Below are 12,575 nucleotides of genomic sequence, written 5' to 3'. Positions count from 1 at the left end.
TTTGTATATTAAACTAAATTCTACTTCTTCTACATGATTCCCTTTCCCTGTTATTGACTTATGGGAAGACCCCTAAACCCATTCCCTTTATGTACAATGAAATTCTCTATACGTATTAAGCTTTATTTTTTGTACTAAAATTCCATGCCCTTTTCTCTCTCTCAGGATTGAGGCCCATCCATCTGGAACCCAGCATTCTCATTTTCTTTGGCTTTCTCTCCCTTAATTTCTCTGCCGTCTTCTTTTCCTCCTCTGTTGATTCATTCAGACATAATGGACTAATCCCTTCCCCTCCCCTCCCCTCCCCTCCCCTCCCCTCCCCTCCCCTCCCCTCCCCTCCCCTCCCCTCCCCTCCCCTCCCCTCCCCTCCCCTCCCCTCCCCTCCCCTCCCCTCCCCTCCCCCCTCCCCTCCCCTTCCCTCCCCTATTTTAATTATTTAAATAATAACTTAATATTGACCATTACAATTTAAAATTGATTCACTTTTTAAGAGCTTAATCTCATAGTAAGCAATTATACCTATGGAACCATTTTGATGTTCTAGTTCATTTTTTAAACATATCATTAAATATATCACTATAAAAAATTGGTTCACATGCTCCATAAAGTCATCTCGAGTACCATCCAATGATTCACATAATACACTTTGGGAAGTTCTGCTTTTTATTCATTTAGTAAATACTTTTGAACACCTACTATGTTCTAGGCGCTGTTCTAGGCAGTGGAGGTACAGCAGTACATTCAGCCTCCAAACATTCCTGCCTTCATGGAGCTCACCAGAAGGGACAGATAACAAACAAAATAAAGAAAGACAATTTATAGCATGTGAGATGGTGATATGTATTATGGGGGGAAATCAAGCAAGGAAAGGAGATAGACAGTATTGGAGGAGGGACAAATGGGTGGATTATAATTTTAAATAGAGTAGTCAAGAAGTTTCCCTTTGAGCAGAGTCCTGATGGAGGCAAGTGAATAAGCCATGTGCCTATTTGGGGAGGAGATTTCCAGGCTGATGGAAGAGTAAGGAACATGCCTGGAATGTTCAAGGAACAACAGGGAGCTCATGGAGCTCAGGGAGATGAGGAAGGTCAGTGTCTGGTGTGCAGAGAGCAAGGGGGAGAATGGTAGACAAGGGAGGTCAGAAAGGTAGCCATGGGTGGCCCAACAGGCGGGACCTGCCACTCTGTGACTACTGCTGTGACTGTTGCTGCTGCTACTAATTCTATTATTTTAGAGCATAAGGAAGAAGGAGAGAGAGAGGGTGAGGAGACATAATATTCACCAATCAGTTTGCGTTTAGAGCTTAATTTTAAATTTTTGCCTATGGTTCTGTTGGTTCTTGCAAACCGCTAAACCTGCATGCCACTTAAAAATCCATTCACCAAATCCACCCCCTAAAAATATTCCAACAAGAAATAATGGAATAAATGAGAGAAAACTTACTGGCCACTTAACATGCCATTGCTCTACTAGGCTCTGTACAGAATACAAAAGACATAAGACTGGATCTCTGATTTCAAGGAATCCATAGTCTTGTTGGAGTAAAAAAAACAACACACCTTACAGACAGATAGGAAATTCTCCAAGTACAGGGCACCATAAAGTTCTGTGTTGTTGGCTCAGTGCAGGAGGTAGGAGGGAATGATGACTCTAAAAAAAGATGGTGAGGGAAGCTTCCTGGACAAGGCAGGCCCCTGAGCTGCACCCTGAAAAGTGAATGGGCAGATGGAGGGAATCCTAAGCAAGAATAAGTACACAGAAAAACCCCCATAGCGATAACAGTGAGCTTGAGCTTGGGTGTGGAGTGAGAGGTGAGGTTAGGCAGCACCTTGAAAGCTCAACAGTCACAGATTAATGCACTTTTCCACGAGTGCAAGAAGAAAACTTACAGATGGGAAGCTGAAGAGATGGTTTATATTATAAACCTTGATAGAAAAGAGGTTGGCCAGAAGCCTACCTAGACGTGCTGCAAGTAGAAATTCACTTGGAGAACTGCCGTGGGGAGCATTATGCTGAAAAGAGTCCCTTGATGCTTTACACTGGCCAAAAATTCCATTTCCTATCTGAGGGCAGCTAGGGAACCTCTCTTATCAGACCCCTGCCTCCAAATGCAATAAGCCAGACTGAAGCCCGCAAGTTACAAGATTAGAGGTTCCAGAAATGGCAGGGATAAAGGCTGTTCTCCCATTTTCAGCAGATGGAGGGGAATCTCAGAGAGCAGAAAAACAAGAAAATCTGTTGTTGAAGGCAGGGAGCCGGGGTAGAAATAGGCCTGCCCCACACCCTCCTGAACCCAGAGTCCTGCCTCAGACAGAAATCTCATATCAGTGTTCTGCAGGTGAGTTCCTTCTGCTGCTCCTGCAGCCCAATGGATCTCTTGAGGTTTTCCCTTAGACGCAGGGGTCTGATTTTCCACCTCCACGCCTTCCACAGCTCCGAGGCCAGGCACCACCTCTTCAGCTTCCCATCTGCTCACAGCTCTGATCTTTAATCTTGTAAGGAAAACGAGCCATAAGGACAGAGATAACCATTGTGGGGGAAGTTTCAAGGTTATTCCAGTTGCTATGGCCTGATCCACAGGCCCCAGGCCTGCTTCTCAAGCAGTTCTTAGAGACTTGACATGTGTCCAAAGCATCATTAGCAGAAATGCAGAATCTCATCCCCACCCTAGCCCCACTTAGTCAGAATCTTTATTTTACCTGGATCCCCAAGCAGATGATTTGAATGCACATGGATGTTTGAGAAGTGCTAGTCTAGTTCACTCTGTGAATCAGGGCTTCAGGAAGAGACCTCACCAGACTGCAGTTTGAGAAGCAGATGAGTTGGTGCTGCTGTTTGGTTTGAAGAGCCTGGCTCCCTAGACTTCTTTCTGGGCTGCCCCTCCCCTTCCTGTCATCAGCCTGTAGACACTGGATGAGTGCTTGCTGAGTGCTAGGTACCAGGCTAGGCTCTGGGATACAATCATGAAGGGACCAGCCTTAGCCTTTTGGCAGCTGATAACCCACTGGGAACAAAGCATGCATATGCCAAGGTGGAATATAGGGAGATGCCTGTGTCCTATTAGGTAAGTCAAATACTTTCCTAGCAGCTCCCTCTCCTCCCAAATTCCCTGGCAAGCTTCAGGTCATGCTACACTGACTCTGCAAACCCTTCTTCCCCACTTATATGTCTGCATGACCACCTCCTGGGATTCTAGACTCTCTGTAACTGATTATCCCTGCTCTTCAATGTTCCTGTTAGTAAAGTCCCTTCCTTTCCTCATCAAGTCCTGTCTTTTTTGGCTCTGCTAATTCTGGGACCTGTCTCCTTTTCTCTAACTTTAATATGATTAGCCTGCTCCAGATCCTTTGTCTTTATCAAGAGTAATTCATTAGCTTTGTAATTGGTCTTCCTGTCTTGTGTCTTGTCCCTGTCAAATCCATTCTCTATAGCATATGGAGTGATCTTTCTGATACACAAGCTGCGTGTTCTTTAACACCCTTCAAAGCCTCCCTCTGTAGGATATGGTTGTTCTAAAGTCCTGACTAAAGCACATGGCACCTGTCTTTTGACTGTCTGCACTCATGTCGCATGACTCTGGCCTTGTATTTCAGCTGCCACAATCTCCTTGACATTTTGCTTTCATCGCTCTACAGATGCAGTGCTACTCATCCTGCTGTTTAGAATGGCATTCTTTCCTTTTTCACCAGGTTGATGCCACACCCACTTCACCTTTTCTCTTCTAGAAGTTTTCCAAGCCTAGATGCACGTGAGAGTTACCTGGGGAGCTTTTCCAAAAAATACCCAAACCCAGGCCTCACCCCCAAGGAATCTGATTTTATTGATATGGGGACTAATGTCTAGATATGGGTATTTTAATTTTTATTAATTTTTTTGAAAGTGGAAGTGACTTTATTAAAGCTTTGGACAGTGAGGCAAAAGAAGGACCCCAGGAGACAGGAGCAGGGCTAAGCCCGGGACCAGCTGCTACTGTCCACTGCTCCCCTGGTTGCAGGTCTTTTCGGAATCCTTAGAGCTTAATATAAAGGAAGCAAAAGTACATGCCTGAGGAAAGGGGTACAGGTGCGCTCAAAGAAGAACATGCCTAGACATGGGTATTTAAAACAAATAACTACCCAAATTGGTGATTCTCAAATATGTGCACAAATCCCCTGGGAATCTGGTTAAAGTGCAGATTCTGACTCAGCAGGTCTCAGGGGGCTTGAGGTTCTGAATTTCTAACCAGCTCCCAGGAGATGCTGGTGCTGTTGGCCCAGTGAATGCACTTGAGTAGTGAGGTTCTGGAGTGAATGATTCCAAAGTGGGGCCTGGCTGGAAGTCCCTATTCTACAGGGCCCTTGGAGGCCTCTCAGTCATATATCTCTCTTAGCTGCTCCACCCTTCTGCATGCTGCCTCTGGTTCTCTGACATTTCTTATCACAATAAGGTTTCCTCCAATTTTCAATGCAGTCATCCACGATAAAAATGCAATGAGCTGCTTCATGAGGGAGAAAATCTCATATGCCTTTTTACTAAGCAAACACTTTGGCAAAAAGATATAATTTCTCTTTAAAATGCTTATGAGTAGATTGGAAAAACATTGAAGAAAGATATTTTTCACAGAAGCAAAGGAAGGGTAGATTGTTTGCTTTAGAAACAAAACTCATGGCCTGTTTGAAGTATTTGAAGGAAACATAATGTACAGATATAAAAAGCAACTGAAGAGTTTACAATAACAATGATAGTAATAACGATACTAGCTAACACTTCCTGAGCATTTATTATCTAGGTACATTAATGCCCCTTTATCTGCCATTTCACTTTCTGTGGTTTCATTTACTCTCAGTCAACCACGGTATGAAATAGTAAATAAAAAAGGCAAGAAAGAAAAACAATTCTTAAGTTTTAAATCACGTGGCATTCTGAGTAGCATGATGAAATTTCCACTGTTCCACTCCATCCTGCCTGAGATGCGAATCATCCCTTTGTTCAATGTCTCCATGCTGTATACACTACCTGCCTATTAGTCACTTAGTAGCCATCTCGGAGATCAGATCGACTGTCACAGTAAGGCAGCGCTTGTGTTCAGGTAACCTTTATTTTAATAATGGCCCAAAGGCATTCACAGAACTTTTATTATAGTATATTGCTATAATTCTTCGATTTTATTATTAGTTATTGTTGTCAATCACTGTGCCTAATTTATAAGTTAAACTTTATTGTAGGTATGTGCGTGTAAGACAAAACATACAGTATAGGGTTGGTACTATCTGTGGGTTTAGGCATCCACTGAGAGTCTTGGAACATATTTCTTGCAGATAGGAGGGACTACTGCACTGTTCTATATACTTTATATGCAATAACCCCGTTAATCCTAAAATTATCCTTCGATGTAGTGTGTGTTTTTTTAAATTTTTAAAAAATATATCTTTATTGATTTTAGAGAGAGGAAAGGAGGGGGAAAGAGAGAGCTAGAAACATCAATGATGAGAGAGTCATTGATCAGCTGCCTAGCCTGCAACCCGGGCGTGTGCCCTGACTGGGAATTGAACCCCGATCACCTGGATCCTAGGTCGATGCTCAACCACTGAGCACGCCCAGCCGGGCTCGATGTAGTTTCTATTAATTATCCCCATTTCACAAGTGAGGAAATGGAGACACAGAGGTATTAAATACTCATGTGTGTGGACTAACAAGTTGCTTAACTGAGACAACTGAGTTAATAATAAAAAGTATTTAATAGAGCTAGAATCATGTAGAGGTTGGTAACTTCATTTAACATCTGTGAAAGGAGATCACTGAAGAAGTCTCCCAGGAAAATGCCCCTTGCCCAGCAGAGTTTACACATTTTCAGTGGTATTAGTGAACATCAGATTGGCAAGGAAAAACGTTTCACAACTTTGAATGCAGTGTGAAAATCCAGGGAAAAATAAAGAAAATGCTTTCTCTTGCTTCAGGGAGATTTACCAGGAAGAGATGTTATCTGTTGTCTAACATTTACTACAGTTTTATCTTCAGATACATCAGCCAGTCTAGACCGTGCTGAAAAATTCTGCCCAAAGAACATTTTAAAGATTACTTTAATATTAAGTATTTGGATTTAATATTTACATCTCATACTTAGGAGCTATCTAAAAACGCTTATACCAGTGGTTGCATAAAGTATACATGGTACTTCTGTGGTCTAAAGGGCTTTCCAGAAATGAAACCCACACCTTTACAACTACACCTCTAGGAGATAAGCATTCCACGTATGATGGCTTGACAGCTCTCCCATGACTGTTGGCCAAAACTCAAGAGGGTTGTGAGCAGGTTTGTGCGCACATGGATTCCTCAACATTTTATGTGCATGTTTCCTCAAGGGCCAGGACGAGATTTATTCATCCTCAAATCCAGCGCCTGGCACAGTACTCAGTATGCTTATCGAACCAAACCAGTATCAATGGCTAATGCGTATCGAGTGCTTTCTCTGATCCAGGCGCTGTGTGAAATGCTTTTGCAGGGTTAGCTCATTAAAGCCTCTCCATAAACCATGTGGTATGCACACAACCCAGGCCCACCGATGACGGAGTCACCCTCTCGAGCACATGTTAGTGCTTCTCCACCTGTGGACCTGGGCTGCCTTGAGGCCACCTTTCCTTCCAGGTGCCCGGCTGTGAACAACTCCCACGCCCGACTGACTCTTCTCAACAGACCTGTCTTCCTGAGCTGTTTGAGAAGCTGCTCTGGTACACAGCTCACGAGCTAGGCAGAAAAGCTGCTGACATGCCCTGAGCCTGGGAAATCAATTTTCCATTCTATCCACATTCTGAGATTCTCTGTGAATCCTGAATCAGATGTATTTTTCCTGTTTGAACTTTTTAAAACAATAGTAAGTTACAACTGCATTCCAAGATCTCTGAATCCTAACTCAGATATTTTTTTCCAACTTGAATTTCTAAAGAATGAATACCGCTAAAGTTTGACATGGCATCCACATTTAATTAGAAACTATCTTAAATTGCCAAATATCTTTATGATTTAGGTATTTTCTCCATTTGACAGGTGAGAAAACTGAGGCATAACAGTGTCTTATTCTAGGTCACACAACTTTGTAAGTGATACAGAAGCCTGAACCCAGGACGTCCCACTGAAACTTCACTGTCCCTTTCCTGATACCATAGCCCACACATGTGTGTGGCACTTCCCTTGTTTTCAGAGTTCTCCGGTTTCATGTGATCCTCACAGCCCTTTGGTGAGGGGCAGCTCAGGTATTATTTTTCCACTTTATGGCTGACAACACTGAGGCCAGAGACTTAGGGATATGCTCACATTCTTCAGGTTGCTATGCGGAGGCGCCAGAACTTCTGACAAATGCCTGGAATTTACAGAAATGGTGGCAGACTTTGAGGAGAGAAAGGTCATTTTATCTCTAGAGTCTTCCAAATAAGGCCTTCAGACTATTTCGCAAACTTGAGCTGTGCTATTTGCTTCTGGTTAACCCTCCGCCCCCCAAAACCACTGACTTCCTCAGTTTTCTTTCTCTTTTAACTCTTTCTTCTCCAGCTCTCTTTCAGGGGGACAGAAATGCTGCCAGTGGGGGTGCAGAACCTAGAAGCCAGTTTCACTTGTGAATTCTTAGAGTTTCTCTTTGGTGAGGATTCTTGAGGTGAATCTTTGTCAGTTTGAGTAAAAGGCATTGCGCTTCCTTTTCCCAACAGTCTTGTTCAGAAAAAGGTGAAAAAGCAGACTCATCAAAGGGCTGGAAGTTTTCTTGTGTGTGTCATCCCACGGGGGGCTGCCCACCAACACCCCACTGCCCAGCCATTCTGTCTTAATTGGTCTGGGGTACAACCTGAACTTCTGTGCGCTCAGAAAGCTCCAGAAGGCTCTGAGCCATCCGAGATAGAAAATTTATGATCTTGTCAAAACCTTCAGTTTATAGGTAAGGAGTTGGAGGCTCTGATTTGTCTCAAACTAAACTCCTTCATTTAAATTCATGTTGGCCTCCCCTGGAAGTTTGGCCAACACCCAAATCTCAAACATTTGAGAATGGAAAAATGTTCCTCTCGAACCAGCTTAAACTCTCAATGTCATTACCATCATGGTCCTGAATGCCTCCCTGGAAACCACAGGCATTGTTAATATCCCCCTCACCCCCAAGCTGAACCCTGGAACTGGGGAGACATTTCTTTGTCAGATGTCTTGTTTTAGCCCATTTCTTTCTGCTTCCACTGTCCTCATACTAGCTCCTGTCTTAGTAGCTAACATCCCGCCTGCACACTGATTTCTTGCTCTCTTCTGTCCTTTGCTTTATTCCATCAAACTACGAGGCCTAACAGAGGACTGGGTCTCCAGTCCACAGCCTGGCCTTGAAAGGCTCCTGCTTTTTGGTTTTGCTCTACCTCTTTACCCGCTTGGCTGAACTGGACCTCTGCTTTCTGAACACATGTGTGTTATACTGTCCTGCTCTGGTTCTGCTCTTGGTCTTCCACACCTTTTTCTGCCTGCTGAATCTCACTTGTCCTTCAAAGCACAACCTGAGTGGGGCACCTCCGCTAAGTCTTTCAGGATCTCCTCCTGCCAAAGGGATTTCTCTCTGAATTCCTGTAGCACTTTATTTGTGCTTAGCAGAACTGAGTTTCTCATGGAGACGTTGACCTCGGTGGGGACCAGAGCCCTGTTCTATACATCTTTGTGCCTCCCTACTGATACCCAGTGCAGCCTTCTTCACCATGGTGGGTGTGCAGCAAATCTTTCTTGCCTGGAAACGCAGAATTGCAATACAGCAAAGTGACTTTTGCAAGATCATCCAGCTTGTTTGATGGGCCGAGTTGGAAGAGAATCTGTCTCTGACATGTGCACTCTGTACCGTTTTAAGAAGCCCATTCTGCTTAAAGATAAATCACAAATGACCCATTTAAAAATTTTTAAAAAACATTTAAAAAATAGTTGTCTCATCAAGGACATCTATTTGCTAATTTAGAAAAAAGTGAGTAAGAAAAAAGTTGAACAGTTTAGGAGAGGAAAACATAATCTTGTGAGTAACTCCATCAAAACCAACCAGAAAATCAAATATGAAAATTTGTGGAGAGTTACATTTTCCTGTCATTCCTGGAGGATGTGGGAAAGCCAGAGGAGGGCGGGAGAAGGGACAAGAGCAAGTTTGTTCCAGGAGATGAAGGCCACAGGCTTTCTGTGAGCATCTACTCTACTTGTCCACTCTGACTGCTGTGTGCTTTTGACAATGCATGACAGACTTGGTGCAGCCTGGTGTAGTAGGGGCTGGGCAGTTTCTTCCCCTTTATCGCCTCATTAAACTTCTGAATGCTAAAGCTTTGCTAGCAGACTGTATTAGGATTAATCTCTCTGGAATTCTACACATTTCACTTAAGCCACACAGTTAATTGCCTAAGGGGCCATTGAAATGCAGCATGAATGTGTGGTGAGTGAGCTGTTACACAGACCTTAAATTCTACATTTCTGATGAACTCTGGGAGCTAGGCGCCCATTAATGGCATTCCCTTTGATTAGCAGCATTTGGTCCAGGCCAGTGAGTTAGCTCTAATGCGTGTTTTTTAACATCTTAACTGTCACCTTGACCCCTCTGTTTCCTTGTCTTCCTGTCTCTCCCAGCGCGCCCCCCCCCTTCTATTCCCAGGATAGTGGATTTCTCAAACTATTCACTATCTTAAGAATTCTCTTTTGAAATGAAGGCTAGAAAAGCAACTACTTAGAGCTGATTTGTGGATTGTGCGGACACATTCACCTGACATTCCTGGCTTCCCATTAGGCACCTGCCCTGCTGCCCACAGAGAAGCCGCATGAGTTACGGGGAAGCACGTGGCCCCTGCCCCATTTCTTCAGCTCTGTAATGAGGGTTCTGGCAAGGGCTCCCAGCCTCACAGGTTAGCACGTAACCACTAAGCTGGACATTATATTCATGCAAACTTCTTTCCCCTGATCCAAGTGGGAACATAAATCCTGTAGTCTCTATTTTATTTTTTAGAAGAAAGGTCTTGCATCTGTGAGGTCTGGTTCCCAAGGGGACCCTGGAACTGAAGAGCTATGTCTGAGTCACTGCAGAGATGGCCTGGGAGTCCCTACTGGAACATGCAGCTGTACTAAGGGGTGTGGGTACATTCATGGAACATGGTGAATGAGTGATTGCACCAAATGCTTGTTCCCAACTTATTCGTATAGGGTTGTCTAATATTGGATGCTTATTAAAACACTCAAGTGACATGTATGATGTGTGGGTTGAGAGTGGGACAGAGGAGTAGGAAGCTTTGGCCTGAATTCTGGCCCCAGCCCTGTCACTGAGCATGTCTGGCCTTTTGGCAAGTTGCTCGCTGCCTCAGGCTTCACTTTTCCTACTTCCAAGATGATTTCCTGGGGCGCTTTCAGCTCTGGGAGACTGTGATGTTTGAGAAGGCTCTGATGCATTATCCCCAGTGCTCAGAAACTATGTGGAAATAACCCAGTATAGCATGGACTTCCAAGGCTGAGGAACAGAGCCACGGAGCAAATATTAACAAAACCCCCTTAGGTCTTGGTGCCACCCAGATTGTCACATCAGCTCAACTGACCTTCATGAATCTATTGCCTAATTTAGTCAAATCCTATCCCCCCTTTGCTAAATGACCTCACTCAGGATTGGTTGTTATAGATTTGTAGATTTTTTTCTCTTTTCCTATGGTCCTGTCTATAGCAATTGAATTCTGTGCTTGATGGTGATTGGGAAATAGTGATTAAATTAATAAGTTCTTTGCAGAAAGGATAAACTTAATACAGATAATAGATAAAATGTCTAATTAAACAGGCCTATCATTGTCTACTTTGAGTCTAAATAAATTTACCTCTTAACTTGGGTGGGCTAAGAGGTTAATTAGAAAATGGGAGTGTGACTGTACCTTCGTGCTCACTGGTAAATGCAGTGTCTGGGTTTGAGAAGGTGGGGGGAATGATTCTAGCCAGTGTAATATCCATCCAGTGTAACTTCCACCCAGTGTAATGTTTTTGAAGGACTGCTCACGCTGTGTCTCCACCACCCAACGCACACAGGCAAGTGTGGAGTGAGTAGCATTTGTTTCCTGTGAATGAAGTAACTCACAAACAAAATGAAGGGACTGACTTCTTTATCTTCTGTTGATGGATACTTAGGTTATTTCCATGTCTAAAGACTCCTTTTGACAACCAGTCATCTCCTCATTTTCAGAAGTGGGTTTGTGGTACCAGTTGGAAAACTGTCTATATCTTCTCCTTTGTTCCCCCAAAGCACATCTGTGCACACTTACTACCACATATATGCCAAGTTTAAGTGAAAGATGAGGGACAAATCCAGGCTGTGTGACCTCTGGTTTATTTAATTCCATCCAATTTATCAAATATTTATTAAGTGTTTTAGCTAGCACTGTGCTCTAGGGGATTTTAAAAAAAAGCATTTAGAGATCATCCTTGATCTGGAAGTGTGTGGGAAGACAAGTTTTACTGATAAGAAATAAATCAGAGAACAATAGTGGTCAGTATATAAGCAGCTGCTAAGTTAAATATAATCAAGTTCTAATACAACCAATTAGAATGATGTACTAGAGGTTGGGGAGAGGCAGAGCGCAATCATTTTAACTGAGGTGGTTGCAGAAGCCAGGCAGGAGGGATCAGATTGGGACAGAGGAAAGGAGATCTGAGAATATTAATGGGAGAAAGGGAGAGACAGAGGTAGCAGAGGTCATTCTATTCTCGGTGTGGAGTGAAGTCCATTCTACTCTTGCTTCAGAAATAGAACCCCACATCTGTTTAGTCCCTCTGTTTGGTGACCGTCTTGACTAAGAATCCCAAGGGAACAGCTTGTAGTTACCAATTCTCTTCAACTCTGATGGGAAAGCATTCATGTAGACCTTGCAATTACAGAGATAAATTTCCCACCTTAGAATTGTCCTCACCTTGATTCAGATGCCTCCCATAAACCCTCTTATATTTTAACATTCAGGAGTTGAATTTCTGACCTCTTCCTAGATCAGACCTCTCCTCTGGGTAAATAAATACTTTCAGGAAATTTTTTTCTTCTAGTGATTAAAGGTGCAGTTGGCCTCTTTCTAAGGACCCCCTGCTAACATCCAGCTCTAGAAACAAAAAAGAGATTCAGATGTGGGTTGTTCACTGTAGAAAAGCATTTGTTACAGAATAAAAAGGGTTGTCGACACTCAGGTGATCTTATGACTTGTTTTTAAAACCCAGGATATGTTAATATTTCTCTCTACCTTAATGGAAAATTATCTAGTCAAGATTTATAGGTACAAGCCTTGTGGGCTGCTCTTTGCTATTGGTTTGTGAGAAAAAAAGGTAGAGAATGAGAGATGGAAATATTCTCTTAAGATTTATTGGTCTTCATTTTTTATTTATTTTTAAATATGTCTTTTTGATTTCAGGGAGAGGAAGGGAGAGGTAGAAAGAGAGCTAGAAACATTAATGATGAGAGAGTCATTGGTTGGCTGCCTCCTGCATGCCCCCGACTAGGGATGGAGCCTGAAACTTGGGCACGTGCCCTGACCGGGAAACGAACCTTGATCTCCTGGATCCTAGGTTGATGCTCAACTGCTGAGCAACGCCGGTGGGTG

The sequence above is a fragment of the Miniopterus schreibersii genome (genome assembly GCF_964146895.1).
Source record: "Miniopterus schreibersii genome assembly, chromosome: 10".
Taxonomy (NCBI): Eukaryota; Metazoa; Chordata; class Mammalia; order Chiroptera; family Miniopteridae; genus Miniopterus; species Miniopterus schreibersii.
The sequence above is the reverse complement of the archived record's forward strand: the minus strand, read 5'-3'. Positions refer to the sequence as shown.